Genomic DNA, 20,234 nt, shown 5'->3' with positions numbered 1-20,234 from the left:
TGATTATGGTGGGGGGTGGGTTGTCACAATCATTAATCATCTTGAGGTTTCTAAATATGCTCAAGTCAGCTTCTCATTTGTGCTAATGGCTGTCAGGAGTTCCCTCTCTGGGAGGCAAGAGTCGGGGTGTATGACCCACCTCCTTGCTGGGTCGGCCTTGTGGGAGGCTGGGGAGCTGGGGATCAGCCATCGGTTTGGTGTTTCTCTGAAGCTCACAGGAGGAAGGAAGCCGTGGTCACAGGACAGGACCCTGGTGGCGACCCCTCTGCTGTCTTGGTTTATCTCACTTGATCTCACGGCAGCCTGGCTTCTGAGAATGCCTATATTTCCCACACACAGGAGACTGAATTCTTGCACCTGCTTAGTGCTGCGAGTCGGGATTTGAACCCTGGTCCTCTCCACCCTGGGGAGAGTCGGCCTCGCGGAGCAAGGCAGTGGCTCCTGGCCTCTCCCTCGTGGACGAGCCGCCTTCCTCCCTCTGTGTTCCTGAGACTTTTCTCCTGCCAGCTCTGTGCCCACTGCAGAGGCTCAAGAGTGCCTGCATTTAATTTCCCCCTTTACCTATTTCTTACTTGAAAAGTGACCCTTGCTTACAAGACTTTGAGTTTTCTCCCCTAATCCTGTCCCTTGGACGTCCACACAGTGAACTTGGCGGGTGGCCTTCCAGACTTGGTTCCTAGCACATAGGAATCTTCAAAGATACATGTAGATGTCTACACACACAGGACTTCTTATTTATTTGACAGGAGTGCATATAAGCAATGTTTATAAAAGCCCAAGATTGGAAATACCTGAAGTGAGATAACCTCAGCAGGGTTTCAGCTAGGTCTTTTGTGATACAGCCATTCGGCTGAGATAGGATTTGGCTGTTAGAGAGACGGTTCTCCTTTGGCTGTTAGAGAGACGGTTCTCCATGTACGAGTGGCAAGGGCTGTTAACAACGCATCTTTCAATGAAGAAGCGAAGGAAGGATGGTCTGCATCGTGTAGACATGCTAAACTTCCACAGCGGCTTCTCGTGAACGGGCAGGCGGCCTGGGCAGCCCTTCCAGACACAGCCCAGGGTCCCGTGTGGCTCTGACAGCAGTGTGCGTGGCCAGATGGCTCTGGCCCCAGCTGCCCGTGACCTTGAGAGCTGTGGCCATCCCAGAGGAAGTGACTTGCCTGCTGAGCTCAGGGGAAGTCCTGCGCTCAGTCCTTGGTCAGGGGGAGAGGGAGGGACTGAAGCGCAGGGACGACTGTGGACCCAGACGGGAACTGAAGCCTTCCTGGAGGGCAGCGGCTCAGAACTGCTCCCTCAGTTTCTGCACAGGCAGAAACTCAGGCCCAGAGCCAGCAAGGCACAGACAGAGCTCAGCAGACTCCCCAGGGCCGCTGTGATATGACCCTGGAGTCTGTGCCTGGGGGCTGCCCTTCCAGCCTCCCCAGAGCCTGTGTTCTCTGCGGGGTCATCTCAACTTTTGCCTTCCTCCCCTTCTTCATCCTGCCTGCAGCCCCCGCAGTGTGGTGTCTGTGCCCCCCGGACAGAGCTGAGACAACCTGGGGCCCCAGGGTCCTGTGCAAATCATCCTCCTCAAACCTTTGGATGTGTGTGGTGCGTGCCTACACAGATGTGTGCCTGTGTGTTCCTGTGTGTGTGTGTGTGCGCCTGTGTGCATCACAGGCACATACATGTGTATGTGCGTGCAGGTGTGTCATGAGTGTGCACGTGTGTGGTGCATGTAGTGTTTGTGTGCGTGTTTGAGCGGACACAAATGGTGACTGGGCCCCAGGGGTGTGTGAACCGTCCAGGAGCAGGAGTGGCCAGCAGGTGCCCAGTCTCCCCTGAGCCGGTCCTTCCCCTAGCAGAGCCTGGAACTCTGGAATAGGAAACCACTGTTTTCTTGCCGGCTGTTTGCCCTTATTAATTCAGGTAGCAATTACCCACTCTGAATATTTGGCAACTAATTAGTTTTCCCTGTGGAGATGGCAGAACGAGGAACGCTTTGCTCTGACCTGATCCACTTTCTGGGGTTCCTGAGGGAAGGGGCAAGGGAGGATGAGGGGGGTGGGCAGAGGACGAGAGAAACCTGCTTCGTGCCTGGATGTTTCTGGAGCTGCCCAGGTCTTTGCTACAAGTCTACAGGGTGATAAAAAATAACCCACCCAGTTTTGGGTTTTGTTCTTGCTTTCGCATCACCTGGCCCATTCCGCTGTGGGTGTAGCTCCCCGGTGTTGGCCTGATGATGCTGATGGCAATGTCACAGCGAAAGGCCGGGGCTGCTCACCTGGCTGGCGTCACCTCATTTGGGCGCTGTGCCCTCTGTATCCACAAGGTGACCAGGGGCTCTGCTTGCAGGGACAGCGTGCTGGGCCAGAGGACGGCGCTCCTGTTGGGGCCGGGAGGCACGCAGTTCAGGGTAGTGGACCGGAGAAGGTGGCCAGGCGGCTCGTGAGCCTGCGCTTGGCTCCATGCGGGTTTGGAGCTTACTTCCTGCCGCCGTGGAGCCCTCAGTCAGCATCTGGCCTTGATTTGCCTTTTCGTTCTGGAACTTTTGGTTCCTGGGGAATAGCTGTCGATGTCATGGTCAGTCACAGACGACCCTCTCAGGAAGAGTTTCTGTAGACAGCAGGCTTCGTAGCTCAGAGCTGAGGGGCCTCCTGCATCTGAACATCTGATGGGCAGGGACGTGTTTGGGGAAGTGGTAAGTAAACAAGTCAGACAAGTATTGCTGCACCTGTCCTCGGGACGTGGGGGTGTGGGCAAGGGGCTCAGATCCACTGGACTAGCCCTGCAGCTAGCCTACCAGAATGGGGGGTGGGCACTACCCCGAGCCCCTCCTGTGTGTGCTCCCCTGCAGGGACGCACATAGGACGTGTTCAGTGCAGACCAGCCAGGCCGTTGTTAGGGTCTCTGAAGGCTGTGCTCCGCCCGCCTCTCAGTTCGTCGATGCCTCTATGGGGGCTGGAAGGCCTCCTGGCCACCTTCTCCTGGCAGCTGTGTCTGGGGCCAGGCCCTGGCTGCGGGCTAGCTGGTACTTCCCTGTCTACGGGTGGGCATCGGTGCTGACAGGCGGGTGCCAGCTGGCTGGGGGTGTGCCCCCTTCCACTGCACAGCTGCAGAGGTCTCCAGAGCTTCTCCACACCCTGATCACTCAGCACGTGCCTGTCTGTCTGTCTGTCTGTCTCATGCAGCTGGGCCCAGCCCTGCTGATCCAGGAATTGGGCCCTGGTCATTTGCACAGGGCTGCACTGCAGTTCACCGTGGTCCACAGCCAGGGACACTGCCTTCTGGTGTCCGGGGTTCCCCCAGATCGCTGAGGCTGGCACTGGTTTCCCTAAACTGTGGGGGCTGTGGTTCCTGCTTGTGGTTCCTGCTCGGATGGGCCCTGGGAGAGTGAGGGAGTCTTGCACACAGATCTGGCACTGAGTCCTGGTTCCTCCAGTTCCCTGTGACCTTGCATGGGTTATGTAAGTGCCGTGGGCACACTTTCCTTGTGCTGCCTGTGTCTTTGGGGTATGCGACCCGCACACTTGGCATCAGCGGGAACCAGATGCTTGGAGTTCCCAGTAATGTGATCTGGGGGTGTGGTGGGGAACTTGCCTGCAACCTGGAAAAATGGACTTGGGCTTCCCTTGAATCCCCAGGAGTCTGTGGGGGATAAGGCATTGTCCTCTCTGGACCAGAGACAGTCTCCACCAGCACCTGGGCTGTGGCTCCAAGGCCCCTGGGAAGGGGTCTGGCTTAGACCGGGCGTTTTCCAGGTCACCTTGAGGGTGGCCTTTAAATAAGCTCCATCATGGAGTTTCCAGGCTGGGACAAGAAGTGGCCTGGGCTCCAGGCCTACTTCCCTGATGCCTGTGGACGTGTCCTGTTTCCTCCGTGGCTCGAAGCTTCCACACCATCTCGTCAGCAGTCTTGGGAAATGCAAAAACGCCAGGTGCAGGGCGGGTGGTTAGAGTTTCCATTTACATTACCTGGGGCTTTTCTGTGCAGCTTCCCCTCCCCCCTCGCAGCTGGGACTTCACGTGCCCCGGCCAGGTCCACCTGAGCGACAGACATGCCAGGCAAGCGGGCCCCGCTGCCCCCTGGAGTTTGGGGTACACCCTCCCCGGGGACGTCCCGATGCCAGGGGCAGAGCTTCAGAGGCAGGGAGCCTTGGTCTGGTGGCTTTGGGAAAGAGGTCTGAGCACAGGAATGATAAGACTTCCTTGGAGGTGGGGGTGAGGACTGAATAAACCAGGAGACAGAAAGGGCTGGGTGCCCTGCTGGACAGTGGCAGTACAATAGTCACGGCAGCCTGTCCGTGCGGCCTCCATCCATCCAGCTCCGAGAGGGCTTTGTAGTATCACCTCACATAGGTGGCATAGAAATCTTGTAACGTGGAGACCATGGTCATCATTCTCCCCATTTCACTGATGGGAAAACTGAGGCACACAGAAGCAAAGTAACATGCCCAAAGTCACAGAACTGGGATGAAGCAGAAGCGGGCGTTTGCCCCCAGGCGCTTGGGCTCCAGGCCTGTGCTGTCCTGTTCCTCATTCAGCTCAGGACGTGGCTGGCCTCAGAGGCTGCCAGCCAATGCTCCCTGAACTGTGCCTGCCAAGCCCAGAGGGGCTCCTGTCTCCTGATGGCCCCATGGTCTCAGGCGGTTGGCCTGGCGGGCCCCCTGGGCTCCGTGCTACATACGGGGAGCTCAGCCAGGTCGGGATCGGGGGTGGGGGCAGCTCCAGCCCTGTTGTTGCAACTGCTGGTGAGGCGGAGGGTGGTGGTCGAAGGCGTGGGGGGATGGGTGTGTGTGTGTGGAGGGGCTCCACGTGCTCTCAGCTCTGACCATCACAGCAGGTGACCTTGACTTTGTCACTAGTAAGAATAAGTAGCAAGCAGTGGCTGCTCTTATTATGGATATTCTTTTTAAAAAAACATTTTAAGGTAGATTTTTTAAAAAATAATTAAAAAAAATTTTTTTTGGCCTCATTGCATGGCCAATAGGATCTTCATTCCCCAACCAGAGTTGATCCTGCATCCATTGCCGTGAAAGTGCAGAGTCTTAACCACTGGACCACTAGGGGAGTCTCTCTTAAGATAATTTCTTAAGCGCAGTTTTAAGTGAAGTGAGAGTTGCTCAGTTGTGTCTGACTCTTTACAACTCCATGGACTATAACCTTCCAGGCTCCTCTGTCCATGGGGCTCTCCAGGCCAGAAAACTGGAGTGGGTAGCCATTCCCTTCTCCAGGGGATCTTCCCAACCCAGAGATTGAACCCAGGTCTCCTGCCTTGCAGGTGGATTTTTAACCGTCTGAGCCATCAGGGAAGCCCTAGAGCAGTTTTAGGTTCACAGCAAAATCAAAAGCAAAATAGAGACTTCCCTCTGCCCCCACATACGTGTAGCCTCCCCCATTATCAGCATCCCCCACCAGAGTGGGGCATTTCTTACACCTGATGAACCTACATTGACGCATCATCATCCAAAGTCCATCGTTTAATTAAGGGTCATTCCTGAAGTTGTACATCTGTGGGTTTGGACAAAGGTCTAATGGAATGTCCATCATTTTAATGTCATACAGAGTATTGTCACTGCCTTCAAAGTCCTCTGTGTTCCATCCATTCATCCTGCCCCTCCCCTCTCTCCTTCTTAGCCTCTGGCAACCACTGATCTTTTCACTGTATTTATAGTTTTCCCTTTTCAGGATGTTGCATGGTTAGAATCGTGCAATAAGTAGCCTTTTCAGATTGGCTTCTTTCACTTAGCCTATGTATTTAAGGTCCTTCCATATATTTTCATGGCTTGATACGATAGCTCATTTCTTTTTTTTTTTTTTCAGGATAATATTCCATTGTCTGGATATCCCACAGTTGAGTTATCCATTCACCTGCCGAAGGATGTCTAGGTTGTCCTTCAAGATGGATTTGGCAGTTATGAGTAAAGCTGCTCTAGATATCCATGTGTAGGACTTTGTGTGGGTGCAAACCTTCAGCTCCTTTGGGTCAAAACCAAGGAGCATGATTGCTGGATCATCCATGGTAGGAACATGTCAATCTGTCTTCCAAAGTGGCTGTACCCTTGTGTTCCCACCAGCAGTGTATGAGAATCCTGGTGGCTCCATTTGGATTTCGTGCATTCCAATAGGTGGAGAGTGGTGTCTCATTGTGGTTTTAATAGGTTGCTAGTTTTCACTTTTAGCCTTACTTATATTCCTCTGACCCAGGCCTGGTTTCTTTGAATTAAACTTTCTAGATGAACTTTTATTTGTAAGTCTCCAAGCTAATGAGCAAGACTCAGCTTTCACTCACTTTTGGAGGGCGTGTGTGTGTGTGTGTGTGAGTGTGTGTGTGTGTGCACCCTTGATACATTACAAAGATGTAGGAGTGAAACAAGAGGACCAGAAAAGGGCTCTGGCTAAGGCACCTGGGAGGGGCTGACACCTTGAATCACTGTGGCATTTACTTGCCCCTCCAGGTTCCAGACAGAGATCACCTCTTTGCCCCTTCTCAGTCCAGTGAAGTGCCTGAGCCAGAGTGCACACAGAGGAAATGTTTGTTGAATGAGTAAGAGAAAAATCATAGAGGAGGGAAAATTTCTCCTCCTAGAGGAAGTTGCATTTGAAGCTGAGGCTAAAACTTAAGTCTGTTTGATCAGGGTGAAAGGAGGGGGAGCTGGTGGAGGGGCCAGGCTTGGAGACGTGGAAAGGCACACGGTGTTCAGACTGTCGCGGGGTGAGGGTCCGGCGGGGTGTGCTTTGTCACGAGGTGTGTGTTCGAGGCGAGTGAGTCCTTGGAGGGAAGTCGTAATGATCCCTGTGTTTGCTGAGTCAACGTTTCTCTGCTGGGTGCCCCAGCTGAGGCTCAGTGAAGGCCAACGTGGAGCAGTGGGAGGCTCTGGCAGGCTTGGGGGAGACCCGCCCAGGAGCCGTCCAGGCCCCCACTGGAGCCGGGGTGGGGGCCATCAGGGAGGGGGCTTCAGGTCCGGGGCAGCAGGGAGCCACTGCCTGGCTGCGGCTTCGAGGGGGAGTGGGTGTCAGAGAGGGAAGGAGGGCCCAGCACGGATGCTGCGGGAGCCTGGACGTGGGTGCCAGGGAGCCACAGGCGGAGGACGGGAGGGTCCTGGACATGCCCTGTGGAGTCTGGTCGGGGGGCTTGATGTTTCCAGGACAGTGGTGCTAGAGCCCTGAGCCAGGACTCACCTGGTCAGAGTTCTGGTCCTCCATCCCATCCACTCAGAGATGGGCTCAGTGGGGCCAGAAACCCAGATTTCAGTTTTGTGATTGTGTTTTTGGCCGCCCAGGAAATTCTGGCACTGCTGGTTCTTCGACAGTAGAAACCCTTCTCTTGGAGCCAGGAGCGATGGAAGCTGGAACCCCCAGAAAGTCCATAACACGGCTGCTTCTGCAGGAGCTCTTTTTCTCCTGGCCCTGCCGGGGACATGCCCTGGAGGACTTGGGCAGGCAGGTCACACGGGGGCCCCAGTCCCCCTCCTCGGTCCGGGGACAGTCTGACGGCCCATCGTTCATCTCACCTCATCCCGTGTCATCCCATTTCATTTCAGGTATTTTTTACTATATCCTTCCCTGTTCAAGAAAAGATTTCGGGTGGCTTATAAGGGCATAAAAATATATGAACATAACATAAATGAAAAGTGGGGTAAAAAAAAGAAAGGTAGAAAAACAAAGGAAGAGACAAAGTGGAGCGAAGAAGAATAACACTCAGTGATCTTGGCTGTCACTCCCCTAAAAACCCCTTCTCATTGCTTTCAGGGTTTATGGCTACTTTGTGGCCCGCGTGACGGATTAGGGTTTAAGCTGCCAGCTCTCCTTCCGCTGAGAAAAGACTTGTGTCTCTATAGAAGCTAGAGCCACCAAATCCGTACTTGGTTTGTTTAATGAAATGCTGTGCTTCTTAGTAGGCGCACGATGTCCAGCGGGCATTGTCTGGCGGTGAGAAAGCCCAGCCGCCCGGCCGCATTGTCAAACTGCTGCCGGTGACTTTTTGTGCCCGTCAACATGGGCTGCTGGCTACTCTCTAAGCCAGTGCTGAATGCAGACAGCTGGCGGTAGACCTTGGCCTCTGGACCTGACCTGAGATTCCCAGGCCCTGGAGGCCCCTGAGCCTCAGGTCAGTTCTGCCTTGGCCACCCCAGACTCGGGGGTCTTCCCGGAGCCACGGGGACAGCAGACACCCATCATTTAGGGCGTTGGGTGGGAGGGAGGCAACGGTGATGACGTTTGCTCTGTGGACTTTCATGGAAAGAGTGTCTTGAGGTGCAGAAGCAGGAAAAGCACCACCCCACCTCTGGTGGGCGGGGTGGCTGATGGCTCTTCCATGGTCCCTACATGGTCTGTCTGTCCTCATAGACACCTCATAGACACACTCTTTGCTGTCACGTCCCTCTTGGAGTGAGTTAACTCACCTGTGGACGAACCTCCCGGCTGAGCCTCTATTTTGGGAAAGTAAAGCAAAGGGAGGTAGATCAGGTCCACAGAGCACCTCCAACCCCCGTTCCCAAAGGATGGCGGCTCCATCTGTGTGTCCCTGGGGAGTCAGTCTTGGTAGCCACTCTGAGGAAACTGTGTCTGAGATTTGAACGGTTTTAAGTCAATTTGAGGAATAAAAAGTTGATTCTTTTCTCTGGTGAACTCGCTTTTCTCCACGACTTGAATTTCCTTGAAAGTGAAAGTCGCTTAGTCATGTCTGACTCTTCGCCACCTCATAGACCATACAGTCCATGGAATTTTCCAGGCCAAGATACTGGAGTAGGTAGCCTTTCCTTCTCCAGGAGATCTTCCCAACCCAGGGATCTAACCCAGGTCTCCCACATTGCGGGTGGATTCTTTACCAACTGAGCTATCAGAGAAGCTCGAATTTCCTTAGGAACACCAGTCAAAAGTAGCATTTGCTGTGTGTGTGTGTGTTGGGGGTGGGGGTGGGGGTTGTGACTGTCTCTAAACAATAATTATTAAAAAAAAAAAACCAAAGGGAAGTCTTGTGTAGGGATGCTGTTTATAAATATTTGCCCTTTAACAATCATTAGCTGAGGTTGCAAAGCGTCGGGTTCTTAGCTTCTTAGATAACTCCTTCCGTGGCTGCTCTGATGGCCAGGGGTGGGTCTCCCAGGGGGTGTGGGTTCCTCTGGGCTCCTGGGCAGGGGGTTTCTCTCCTCCTACACTCTCTCTCCCCTCACTCCGCCCCCCCCTCCACTGCTGCTCTTGCAGGGCTCTTCACCTTGGATCCTGGCTGGTAAAGTCCCCTCTCGTCAGGGAGGAAGGTGTGTTTTGGTGTGGGTTGGCCTGGTGCTCACCATCCTGGGGGCGTCCTTGCAGGGGGGCTGGCAAGGCCCCTGGGGGGCAGCAAGGAGGGCTGAGGTTGGGCTGCCAGCGCCCGCGGGCGGGCCCAGGTTGTCGCATGCAGCCTCAGGAAGGGTGCAGAGGCCATTGGCAGCGCGGTGCTCGCCGTCTCTTGCAGGCCCTTATGTCTACCCCTCTGTCCCGCTCAGCACAGAGCGGGTATAGCAGCTGAAGCATGAGGTTGCAGCCTAGAAATCTACCGGCTGTAGGGGCTGGGAGAGATGGGGGCCAGGTCTGACTCACTTGGGTGGGTGGCAGTAGCCATGGGTCACGGGTGGATCGGCAGCAGCTCTGGGGAGGAGATGGGGAGAGCTGGATCCTTGCTGGGCTAGGACCTGACCTTGCAGTGGTGGCTCCAGGCGGGAGGCTGGTGGCAAATGCAGTGGGCAGGAGGGGCGGCGGGGAGACTGGGCCAGGAACAGACTTCCCCCTCCGTCCCTTCCTTCCCCCCTGCCCTCCTTCTTTCCCCCTTTGCTTTATTCAGTCAGTGTTTATTGGGCATCTTGCTCCTTCCAGAAGGTCCTAAGCGAGGCCCTGGGGTATCAGAAACAGAGAAACCATCCTGCTCCTAACAGTGAGCTTAGGGCCCAGGAAGGCCTTGGGGTGGGATGGCGGTCAGGACCCCTCCCCTTCTCTAAAGCTTCCTTAGCAACTTGTGGTTCAGAACAGGCAGCCTACAGTAGTCCTGCAAAGCGGTGGGGGTCGGGGCGGGGAGTGGAGGGGTAGGGGGCAGGGGAACACTGCATCTTCCCATGACATATCTTTGCTTCTACACAGAGGGGCCAGGTCCCCTTTCCTAAAGCTGGGGCATCAGTGGCTTCACCTGGCACCTGGGTGGAAATGCAGGCTCCCAGGCCCCACCCTGACCCCACCCAACAGCATCTGCGTCTTGCCGAGATCCTGGGGTGGTTCTTGCGGATGAAAGTCTCACACGTGCTTCCATGACCCTCCTTCCCTCAGGTACACAGAGGTGCCCCCCCTCCGTAAGATCCAGAAGGACTGACAGCCTCGATGAGGAAGATCTTCTTGGGTGAGGGTTCCAGGTTGAAATTTGTCCCTGAGCCGAGCAGAGCTGTGGGCACCCGCTCCTGGGCTCAGAGGGAGACAGCTGGGCCCCTCACGTGGTGCCCGCGCTGCTGAGGAGGCATGTGCACCCCGAGGCTGCCCCAGGGAGGAGAGCTGGCCACTCGCCACCTCCACGGCTTCTGAAGGAGCCAGCGACTTCAGTTTCCCAAGACGGTTTCCTCCTCTATGAAGTGGGATTTTGGGGGAAAATGAGTGTGGATGGTGTGCCAAGAGCCAGGCGTGGCCCTCGCCCCCATGGTGGCAGAGGGCGGGTGGGACCCGTGCTGGAGGCACCCCTCGTCGCTGAGTGGGGCTGCCACCTGCTGCAAAGGTTGTCCTGAGGGTTAAATGCATGCAAAGCACTGGAGCAGCAGCTATCGTTTTATAGCAATCAGCTTGTGTAAGTGCCCTAGTGCAGGGCCAATAGGCTGTGGCTTTGGGGAGGCCCCAGCACCTGACTCATCCAAGGACAGGTGGGGACAGGTCAGGGAAGAGGCCACTTTGGCTGTTGCAGTCCCTTCTAGACTGTTCGCGGAAGCACTGTGTACCCCATGGTCCTTGGGCCTAGATTCCTGAGAGGATGCGTAAGAAGCACAGAAGTTAGCCTGACATGTTGCCAGGTAGGTTTCTCTTAAAGGGTGTTCTCTCTCTGAGGGAATGACAGATGTTAGTGTTGCTATGGTGACAGGTCATCTGTTTAGAAGCACAGGGCACCTCGGTTCAGACGCTGGCCTACAAGTTATGCTCATGGAAGGTTGGGGGGCCCCTCCCAGGAATTTTAGTGATGGATCTTCTTCTGGATTCTGATTTCTAAAAGTGATTTTATTTTCTGTCCTGGGTGACCGGGCAAGATAGGGAAAGCATTGCGTACATTCAGAAGGACAGAATCTATGCATAGCATGGGGATAAAATGTTGAGGTTGTTTTTCAAAAACTGAAGAAAATTAAAAAAAAAAAAGATTTCACGAAGAGCTTAGAGCATCGAAGATTTAGGTGTGTTGGATTTTAAAGACTGTTTCACCAGCTTGTAGATTTCTTTGTACCAAACACTCTACCGTTTTGCTAGATTAGGAGCAGAATTTTGAGCTGGCTGTGAAGTTCTGTCACTGTTACAAGCCTTCCGTGAGTGCCTATTGTGTTCACTGAGTCTTGCCCTGGAAGGTGATGGGGATTTGGGGTGGTGAGATTCGAAGAGGAACAGGAAGTGGACTTTGCCCTCTGGAAGTTGGTGGGGGTGGACCATGTGGATACAGGAGGACTGAGGCAGAGGCTGCAAGTGCTATGGAAGCACAAGGGGTGGAGAGTGAGTGTGCACTGGGAGGACTGGATTTAGTTCCAGTGGTGGCGGTCTGGCCCAGGGCGGGCCCTGTGGTGGTGGAGGGGAATCTCAGCAGGTTGATGAAGGCAGAGCAGGGTTTCAGTGGGATCGCTGTTGGAGAAGGGCCTCCAGGCTGGGGTGGAGGATGAGGGACGCTGGGCAGAGCCGGTGGCCAGGGAGACTGGAATACTAGGGCTGTATAGAGAGATCTGCAGTGGACAAGTTGGGAAAACTTGACTGGGGCTGGGGCAACTTCAGTGCTGGGAGGGGAATCTGGGTGTCTTTAGTGCTGGGAAGGGAGTCAGGGCATCTTGGGAGGGGAACCTGGGCATCTTTAGTGCTGGGATGGGAGTCTGGGAGTGCTGGGATGGGAGTGCTGGGATGGGAGGGGGTCTGGGCATATTGGGAGGGGAGTCTGGGCATCTTCAGTGCTGGGAGGGGGGTCTGGGTGTCTTTAGTGCTGGGAGAGGCTCTGGGCATTTCTAGTGCTGGGAGAGGGGTCTGGGCATCTTTAGTGCTGGGAGGGGGCTCTGGGCATATTGGGAGGGGAGTCTGAGCATATTCAGTGCTGGGAGGGGAGTCTGGGATTCTTGGGAGGGGAGTCTGGGCATCTCTAGTGCTGGGAGCGGGGTCTGGATGTCTTTAGTGCTGGGAGGGGAGTCCGGGCTGGTGCCACTGAAGACTTTTCACCAGGAAGGTGATGCCGCTGGCCAGGCCCATTGCTGTCAGTGGATGAGGGTGGCATGACACGAAGAGACAGAGGCAGGGACTGGAGAGGACTCCTCAGCATCAGGACAAGCAGTGATGACGCTGGCCCACAGCCTGCCCGGCAAGGCCACAGGCTCACAGGCTGGAAGCTCAGGTTCAACTGGTCCCCAAACCCCAAGCCTTTGCTGCCTCCTCTGAGTCCTGGCTCAGGGTGAAGGGCTCCTGCCCCAGGGCTTGGAGTCTTTGTTTCCTCCATCGGACGGGGCGGGGTGTTGGGGGGCGGCTCTCCACACTTCTGGCTTCTGGGCCAGAGATTCCTGTGCTTCTGACAGGGCACTGTTCTTCCCCTCCCTGGGGTCCCTGTCAGCCCCTCCAAGGAGCAAATTTCCTAGTTGCTGATCCTCTAACCCAGGCTGGTCTGATCTGGCCTGGAGTCGCCCCCCGCAACCCCAAGATGTCTGGAACTGACCCCACGATGTCACCCCTCCTGGACACGGTGGTCAGGAACGTTCCTGGAACAGCCTGGGAGGAAAGCTCAGTGTCTGCAGGAGCCCAAGCCATTCACAGCCAGAAAAGTGTCCTCTGGCAGAAAAGTGTCCTCTGGCTCCACTGAGGCTCAGAGCTCAGGCAGCCACCTCCGATGTGACGGGAAGGGACAGAACACACGAAACAAAACTCAAAGACGGTGACGCTAGAGCTGAGAAGGGCTGAAGAGCCATCTCGGTCTGGGGTCTTCAGCCTGGCTGGGGGTGGGCACAGACTTGGGGGCACCTGGAGGGCTTGGCCTTAGATTCTGTGTCCTCTTGGTCCTCCTGGTGAAGAGCAAGCCCTGGAGATCCAGCCTTGGTTCCCTCTGTTCTAGGCAGGAGCCGGCCAGCCTGAACCCTGCTTCCCCAGCCGTGAAGTGGAGACAGTAATACCTGCTCGGATGACCCCAGCGCACCACTGCAGGAGTGTTCAATGACAAAGGACTGGTAAACTGCAAATTTGGTTCAATTCCCTGGGATCTGAAAAATGAAATCAAAACATTAATTTTATTCCAGAACATAAAATTGGTGCATGTTCACAAAATGCAGAATAAAAAAGAGAAAATAAAACCATGCATTATGCTTGCTACCACTCAGATGTGCTCGCTGTTTTGCAATATTAACTGCTATTCTCATTTCTACCCCTGTATGTAAACTTTTGCTTTTTATACCGTTTGGCCAGAATTGGATCATATTCTATGTACATCTTTGAAAATATTTCTTTTTCATTTGGCTGCATCTTCTAAACATATCTCCTTGTCGATAAACCTACCCATACAACATCAGTTGCATGGCTGCCTGGAATTTCATCTTGTGTGTGTGTATCGTGTTTGATTCAGTGACTCTCCTCTTCCAAGTTTTCTGTATGTGAGCAGTGCCGCGCTGTTTGATTGTGCTGTGGACTTCTGCCTTTTGAGCTGCAGTTTTAATAGGAGATACAGTGTCATAGGCAGTGTTTTTATTCTAGATAAACGTATTGCCATCTGCTCAGGCCAGGTCCAACCATGCTTCACCTCAAGCAGACGTGAGTCCTTGTCCTGCATTTTCTGGGCTCAGTGTCTGTTCTTTGATTTTTTAGATCTCGTCTCTTTTGCGAGAGAAAAAAAATGCCCTTGCTTATGAGAACGGAAAGGACCAGGCAGTGGGAAGAAGTGCCACTCCTTTCTTGGCACACGGGCGAGGGCCGTCTCTTGGCCGTTCAGCAAGCCCTCCCTGTCTTTGTCCCACGAGCTTTCCGAGGTGCCGGCTCTGAGCTCATGCCTTAGGGTCGTTCTCCAGCTGTTTCTGTGCTGTTTCGCCGGCACAGCCCAGTGAGGCAGTCATTGTCTCCAGAGTCCAGAGCGGGCACTGCCCTTCTGATCCCGCCTCTGGCTCTCCTGTTCACAGATGCGAAGACTCACCAATGAAGGATGAAGCCACCCTCTGCAGGCGGCTGCTCTGCAGTGCTGGGATGACCTGTTTTTCAGGACTCCTACTGCTGTATTCACATGAAACACAAGATGTGATGTCTGCAGGGGCTGCCTTGAATCTTCCCTCTGTTAGTTTCCCTTAGGGAGGTGCAAGAAAAGGAGACCATCATCTACTGGGCCCCTATCAGCACGTGGGCCCTGACCTAGGCACCCACCCACCAGCTAACGATGGACTTTGACCTCAGATCTGGGCTGCCTGTCACGACTGCACCTGGTCTGGGTGGCCTCAAAAGCTGGACTCACCTCAAAAAAGCTGCCTGGAGCACCTACACTTGGCCTTTGTGTGGCCTGGGCTTCCTCATAGTATGGAGCCTTGGGTGGCTTGCCATCTTGATGGAAGCTCAGGGCACCTCGAGGGAGCAGAACCAGGGGGAAGGTGCATGACCTTCTAGGGCCTCACCATGGAAGGCACATGGCATCACTTAACTGGATGGAAGTCACCTGTCCAATCAGATTCAGGAGACGTGGGCCCCTCCTCTAGAGGGAAGACACTTCAAAGGATTTGTGGCCATGTTTTTAAAGCTGCTTCACCTTCCTTTTCCATATGTTAAATTTCCATTTGCAATGGGTCTATTTCTGGACACTAATATATTCTACTAGTCTATTTGTCTATTATGCACATATATCCCCAGTGCTTTAATTACTATACATTATTATGTTTTGTTTTATCATTTGTTATTGTTTTCCAGTAGTCATGTATGGATGTGAGAGTTGGACTATAAAGAAAGCTGAGCACTGAAGAATTGATGCTTTTGAACTGTGGTGTTGGAGAAGACCTTTGAGAGTCCCTCAGACTGCAAGGAGATCCAACCAGTCCATCCTAAAGGAGATCAGTCCTGGGCGTTCATTGGAAGGACTGATGTTGAAGCTGAAACTCCAATCCTTTGGCCACCTGATGCGAAGAGCTGACTCATTTGAAAAGACCCTGATGATGGGAAAGATTGAAGGCAGGAGAGAAGGGGATGACAGAGGATGAGATGGTTGGATGGCATCACTGAGTAAATGGACATGTGTTTGGGTAAATTCCGGGAGTTGGTGATGGACAGGGAGGCCTGGCATGCTGCAGTCCATGGGGTCGCAGAGTCGGACATGACTGAGCAACTGAACTGAACTGAACTGATTATGTTCTGATTATTATGTATTTGATACTTAGGGGGAAGTCCTCCCTAAGTTTTACCCTCTCCCAAATTTTGGATGAATATGTATATATTCCCAATTTTGGATGAATATATATGTATATAATTCATATATATGTAAGCTATATGTATATTTATATTTATTCATTTATCTTTTATAAATTATTTATAATTACATGTTTATTTTTTCTATAAGATGTTTAGAATCATTTTGCTAAGTTCCATGACAACTTTTAAGCTTACATTTATAGATTAATCTGAAGAAGAATTGACATCTTTAAAAATGGAGACTTCCCATCTAGGAGTAGGATCTTTCATAAGAAATATTTGATGCTTTTTTGACAGTTTTCTTTATGTTGGTCTTACACTTCTCTTGTTAGGTTTATTCCAACATATTATTTTTATGAACTGTACTGGGAATGGGAACTGAGAAGTCTTCTAATGATTATTGCTCCACGGAAAGCTATTTAGTTTTTTGTACTGTCCTCCTGTCGTCTTATAGAACTCTTGGTTATGATAATATTGTTAGATGACTTATGTATACATTTTTGGTTGGAAAGTCATATTATGTGTAAGCAATGATGGCATTTCATATTCATTAGAGTTTGTAGGGTGAATACACACAATGTTATCACTTGTGGATGTTTCATAATTATATCTGTGCTTCTCAGAAGAGAATTTCAGAAGCCACTGAGTTCATCCACCCCACCACTCACCACTTGACGGGGCCCACAAACCCCGCTTTTGGTGGCTTGCTCATAGACGCCCACACGTTGGAGGCAGGGCTGGCCCTGGAACCCGAGACTCCTGACCTCAGCATGATGCCAGCCCATCCCATCCGACTGGACTCTCATAGTCACAGTCCTCATCTGCTGCATTTTCCTCGCTTGTGGAGTTCACTTATGGTTTGTTGTATTTAGTCGCTAAGTCGTGTCTAACTCTTTTGTGGCCCCATGGATGGTAGCCTGCCAGGTTCCTCTGTCCATGGGATTCTCCAGGCAAGAATACTGGAATGGGTTGCCATTTCCTTGTCCCGGGGATCATCCCGACCTAGGGATTGAACCTGCATCTCTGCATTGGCAAGTGAATTCTTTACCATTAGCACCACCTGTTATTTTTGATACCAACTGATAAGCATCCAAGCATTTTTCTCAGTTTTAATTTCTAAAACAGTAAATGTCTTCAAATACAACCCCCACACACAAAAAAGCTCTTTTTATTTTTAAGGGTCCGAAGTGAACCTCAGACGCCAAAAATCTGAGATAAGGTGCTTTGCAGAAAAGCCAGGCTTCACTGAGAACAGCTGAGGCCCTGCCTTCACGGCCGTGGTGCCAGGAGGCAGGCAGGGCTCCATGTTCACACCAGGCAACTTTCACATCGAACTCCACCTTCTATGCAAATGGCCTGCCCTCCCCTGCCCCTCCTTCCCCGTCTCAGAGAGCCCTGGGCCTGTCTCCTCTCTGGCAAGCTGTTTATAAGCAGAATGTAATGTGGGCACCAGTATTTATTTCTGAACAATGTGTGAAAAGAGAACAGCAGAATGTAAAGTTCAAGAGTAGATGTGCAGTGAGTAATGTGGGTGTCATCTGGTGGGGCCCAGGGGACTGGAGCCTGTTCTGGGGAGACTTGGGGTACGCCCTTGTGTTGGGAGGTGGGGTGCGCTGCTCCTCGCCTGCCTCTCCCTGGTCCTGCCTCTGTATCTCACTCGAGGCCTTGGGCGTGCGTCGTCTGGGCTCGGCGCCTCTTCAGCTGAAGCAGTTGCAGTGGGTGATTGGTCTTTTCTCCTCCTCATCCTTTCTTCCTTGTCCACACAGCGTGGAGTTTATATTCTCCGACTTCAAGCAGAAAGAGAGCCTGTGTCTCTGAGCCCAAAAGAAAAAGAGTAAAGCGCTTCTAGTGTATTTTTTAGAGGTGAGTCCTTGCAAGGAGCAGTATCCACCTTCTTCCTCGTTCCCGACCACATTTATCCCAGTTTCTCAGCTCCATTCTGGACTCAGAGATGAACAGAACACAGTCCTGCCCATGAAAGTACTCAGACTTGGTCAGGAGCACCTTGGGAGCCAGAGATGCTCAGGGCTCAGAGAGGGTAGGGGTTCAGCTGGGAGGATATGGGAACCATTGCCCAGGAGAGCTGGAAAGTCGAGTCCAGGGTGACCACAAGGGAGTCAATAGGTCATGAAAACGAGGGCAGGACTGTGGGTTTAGGGAGGGCACTCAGTTTTTCTAGAATAGTTTGCTTGCTCTGGTGAGTATTTTTATTTCATTGACCCTGTTGAGCACACACTGTCTCCTGCCAAGTTCATCTTCAGAGAGTCAGAGTAGCCTTGGAAAAGGTTCACTGAGAAGGTTGGGCATGAATTTGCTTAACCTTGAAGGGAGACTAGGGTTTGGGTAAGGGAAGAGGAGCAGGAAAAGTATTTTGAGATTTAGAGATGGTGTGAGAAGCAGGAAGGGTCAGAGCTCGTGGACCGTCTTTGCTGGAGCAGGGGGGCTGTGTGGGGAGCCGGTTTGGGCTACAAGACAGAGGGTCTTGAGTGCCAGGCTCGAGTTAGGGCCTTGCCCTTTGGCCACGGGGAGCCGTGGATGGTCTTTGAGAGGTGGTCTGCCCTGTGTGTGTAGGGATTCTCAGAAGGTGCTGTCCACAGTGATGCCTGGAGGTGGGTGAAGGGGGGACTCTTCAGGAGGTTTCTTCATCAGGGGTCACGGGGAGGGAAGGGTGACAATGGAACATGAAGCACTCGAGAGGCGCAGGGGGCTGCCCGCCGTCGGGTGGTGAGGGAGTGGGCAGAGGGACCGGCGGTGCCAAGTTTTCAGGCTCATGCCAGCATGGTGCAAATACATTGGCGCTTCTTTACGCAGCTGCTGGTACACAGGAGTTTTAAGGAGCACTCGTCTTATTTGGCACTCAGTTCCTGGGAAGAGAGCTTCCCTTGTGGCTCAGCTGGTAAAGAATCTGGCTGCAATGTGGGAGACCTGGGTTCGATCCCCGGGTTGGGAAGATCCCCTGGAGAAGGGAAAGGCTACCCACTCCAGTATTCTGGCCTGGAGAACTCCACGGACTGTAGAATTCATGGGGTCACAAAGAGTCGGACACGATTGAGCGACTTTCAGTTCATTTCACTTTACTTCCTGGGAAGAATGGGAGGACCATTCTCTGAGGTTGGGAATCAAGTTTAACTCACTTCGAGGCTATTCTTGTTACTTAAGGAAGCAGAAGTAGAATTCCTGGGCTGGGGAATCAAGCAGGGAGACAATGGGCTTACACCCCATGCTGTTTGGGGGCACCCAGCTCCTCCGCGAGCCCCCGGGTGGGCCCCACTTGTGCAATCTCGTCCCTAGTGGGTGTGGGCTGGGCCTGGGGACTCGCCTCCCAAGAATTGATGTTGGCAAAAGTGATGGGATGTCACTTCCAGGGTGATGAGGCTCCACGGGGACTGTGACTTCTGCCCTCTTCTCTCGCTCTCGCTCGGGGGGAAGCTGGCGGCCCTGTGCAGAGGCCCATGGGGCAAGGAGTCCACCAGGGCACCAGCCAAGACCAGAGGCCTGCAATAACCACGTGAGTGAGCTTGGGGCCACACCCTCCTCTCGTGGAGCCTGCGGTGATCACAGTCTGTCACCTTGATTGAGAGCCTGGGAGCCAGAAGAACCAGCTAAGCCACTCCCGGATTCCTGACCCATCGGAACTGTGAGGCAATAAATCTGTGTTGGGTTAGGCTGCCAGACTTGAGGACCTGTGTGCCACAGGTGTAGAGGAGCCGATATACCCAAACCCTCTTGACAATGTCTGAGCGCATTGTTCCCAAAGTCAGAGCACATGGGTTTAAATCTTGACTCTGCCGATAGTGAGCTGTGCAAACTTAAGCACATTATTTAATTCTATGAGCCTCAGTTTCTTTGTCTGTAAAATGGGAGTATGACTAACGTCTGTGTCCTGGGGTGATGGTGAAAATTAAGTGAGATAATCCATAAAAATCGATCAAGACAGTGTTAGTGCTCAGTTAAGTATTAGCTACAATTATTAATTATTACTGCTATTATTAGCCTATCCTTTAAGGGCCAACCTGATGCTAATCCCCTATAGTTTCTGTTGTGCTGCTCCCACCCACACTGGTTTCTCCTCTCAGGGTTTTATGGCATCTTGTCTGCACTTTAGACCCTAGTTCTCCATCTAAAACCCCCTGACTTGAGATGGTCTCAGGTCTATACAGAAGGCTGAGTGCTGCAGAATTGATGCTTTTGAACTGTGGAGCTGGAGAAGACTCTTGAGAGTACCTTGGACTTCAAGGAGATCAGCCCAGTCAGTTCTAAAGGAAATAAACTCTGAATACTCATTGGGAGGACTGAGACTGAAGCTGAAGCTCCAATACTTTGGCCACCTGATTGGAAGAACTGACTCCTTGAAAAGACCCTGACGCTGGGAAGGATTGAAGGCGGGAGGAGAAGGGGATGACAGAGGATGAGATGGTTGGATGGCATCACTGACTCAATGGACCTGAGTCTGAGTAAACTCCGGGAGTTGGTGAAGGACAGGGAGGCCTGGCATGCTGCAGTCCATGGGGTCACCAAGAGTCCGACGACTGAGTGACTGAACTGAACTGAACTGAACAATGGCTGGGAGTGCCGCAGGCATCTAGTGGGTGGGGCTCAGCCCTCCTGCCGGTCACAGACAATAGCAAGGTAAAGCATTACCCA

General features: G+C 52.9%; 2 long non-coding RNA genes across 3 annotated transcripts; both read left to right on the top strand.

Annotated features, from left to right (window-relative positions):
- The first annotated feature begins 7,159 nt into the window (after positions 1-7,159).
- On the top strand, positions 7,160-15,165 carry LOC122702657. 2 transcript variants are annotated; one of them, XR_006343288.1, is made up of 3 exons: positions 7,160-7,525; positions 13,273-13,384; positions 14,324-15,165. It is a non-coding gene; the product is annotated as an uncharacterized LOC122702657 (long non-coding RNA). The 2 variants fall into 2 exon arrangements; XR_006343289.1 differs by lacking the exon at positions 7,160-7,525 and adding an exon at positions 10,875-11,005.
- Positions 15,166-16,986: 1,821 nt separating this feature from the next.
- Positions 16,987-19,416, top strand: LOC122702951. Its single transcript, XR_006343376.1, has 3 exons — positions 16,987-17,108; positions 17,357-17,453; positions 18,956-19,416. It is a non-coding gene; the product is annotated as an uncharacterized LOC122702951 (long non-coding RNA).
- The last annotated feature ends 818 nt before the right edge of the window (positions 19,417-20,234 follow it).

This window comes from Cervus elaphus, chromosome 11 (genome assembly GCF_910594005.1).
Source record: "Cervus elaphus chromosome 11, mCerEla1.1, whole genome shotgun sequence".
Lineage (NCBI taxonomy): Eukaryota > Metazoa > Chordata > Mammalia > Artiodactyla > Cervidae > Cervus > Cervus elaphus.
This window is presented reverse-complemented; position numbering and strand designations above follow the sequence as displayed.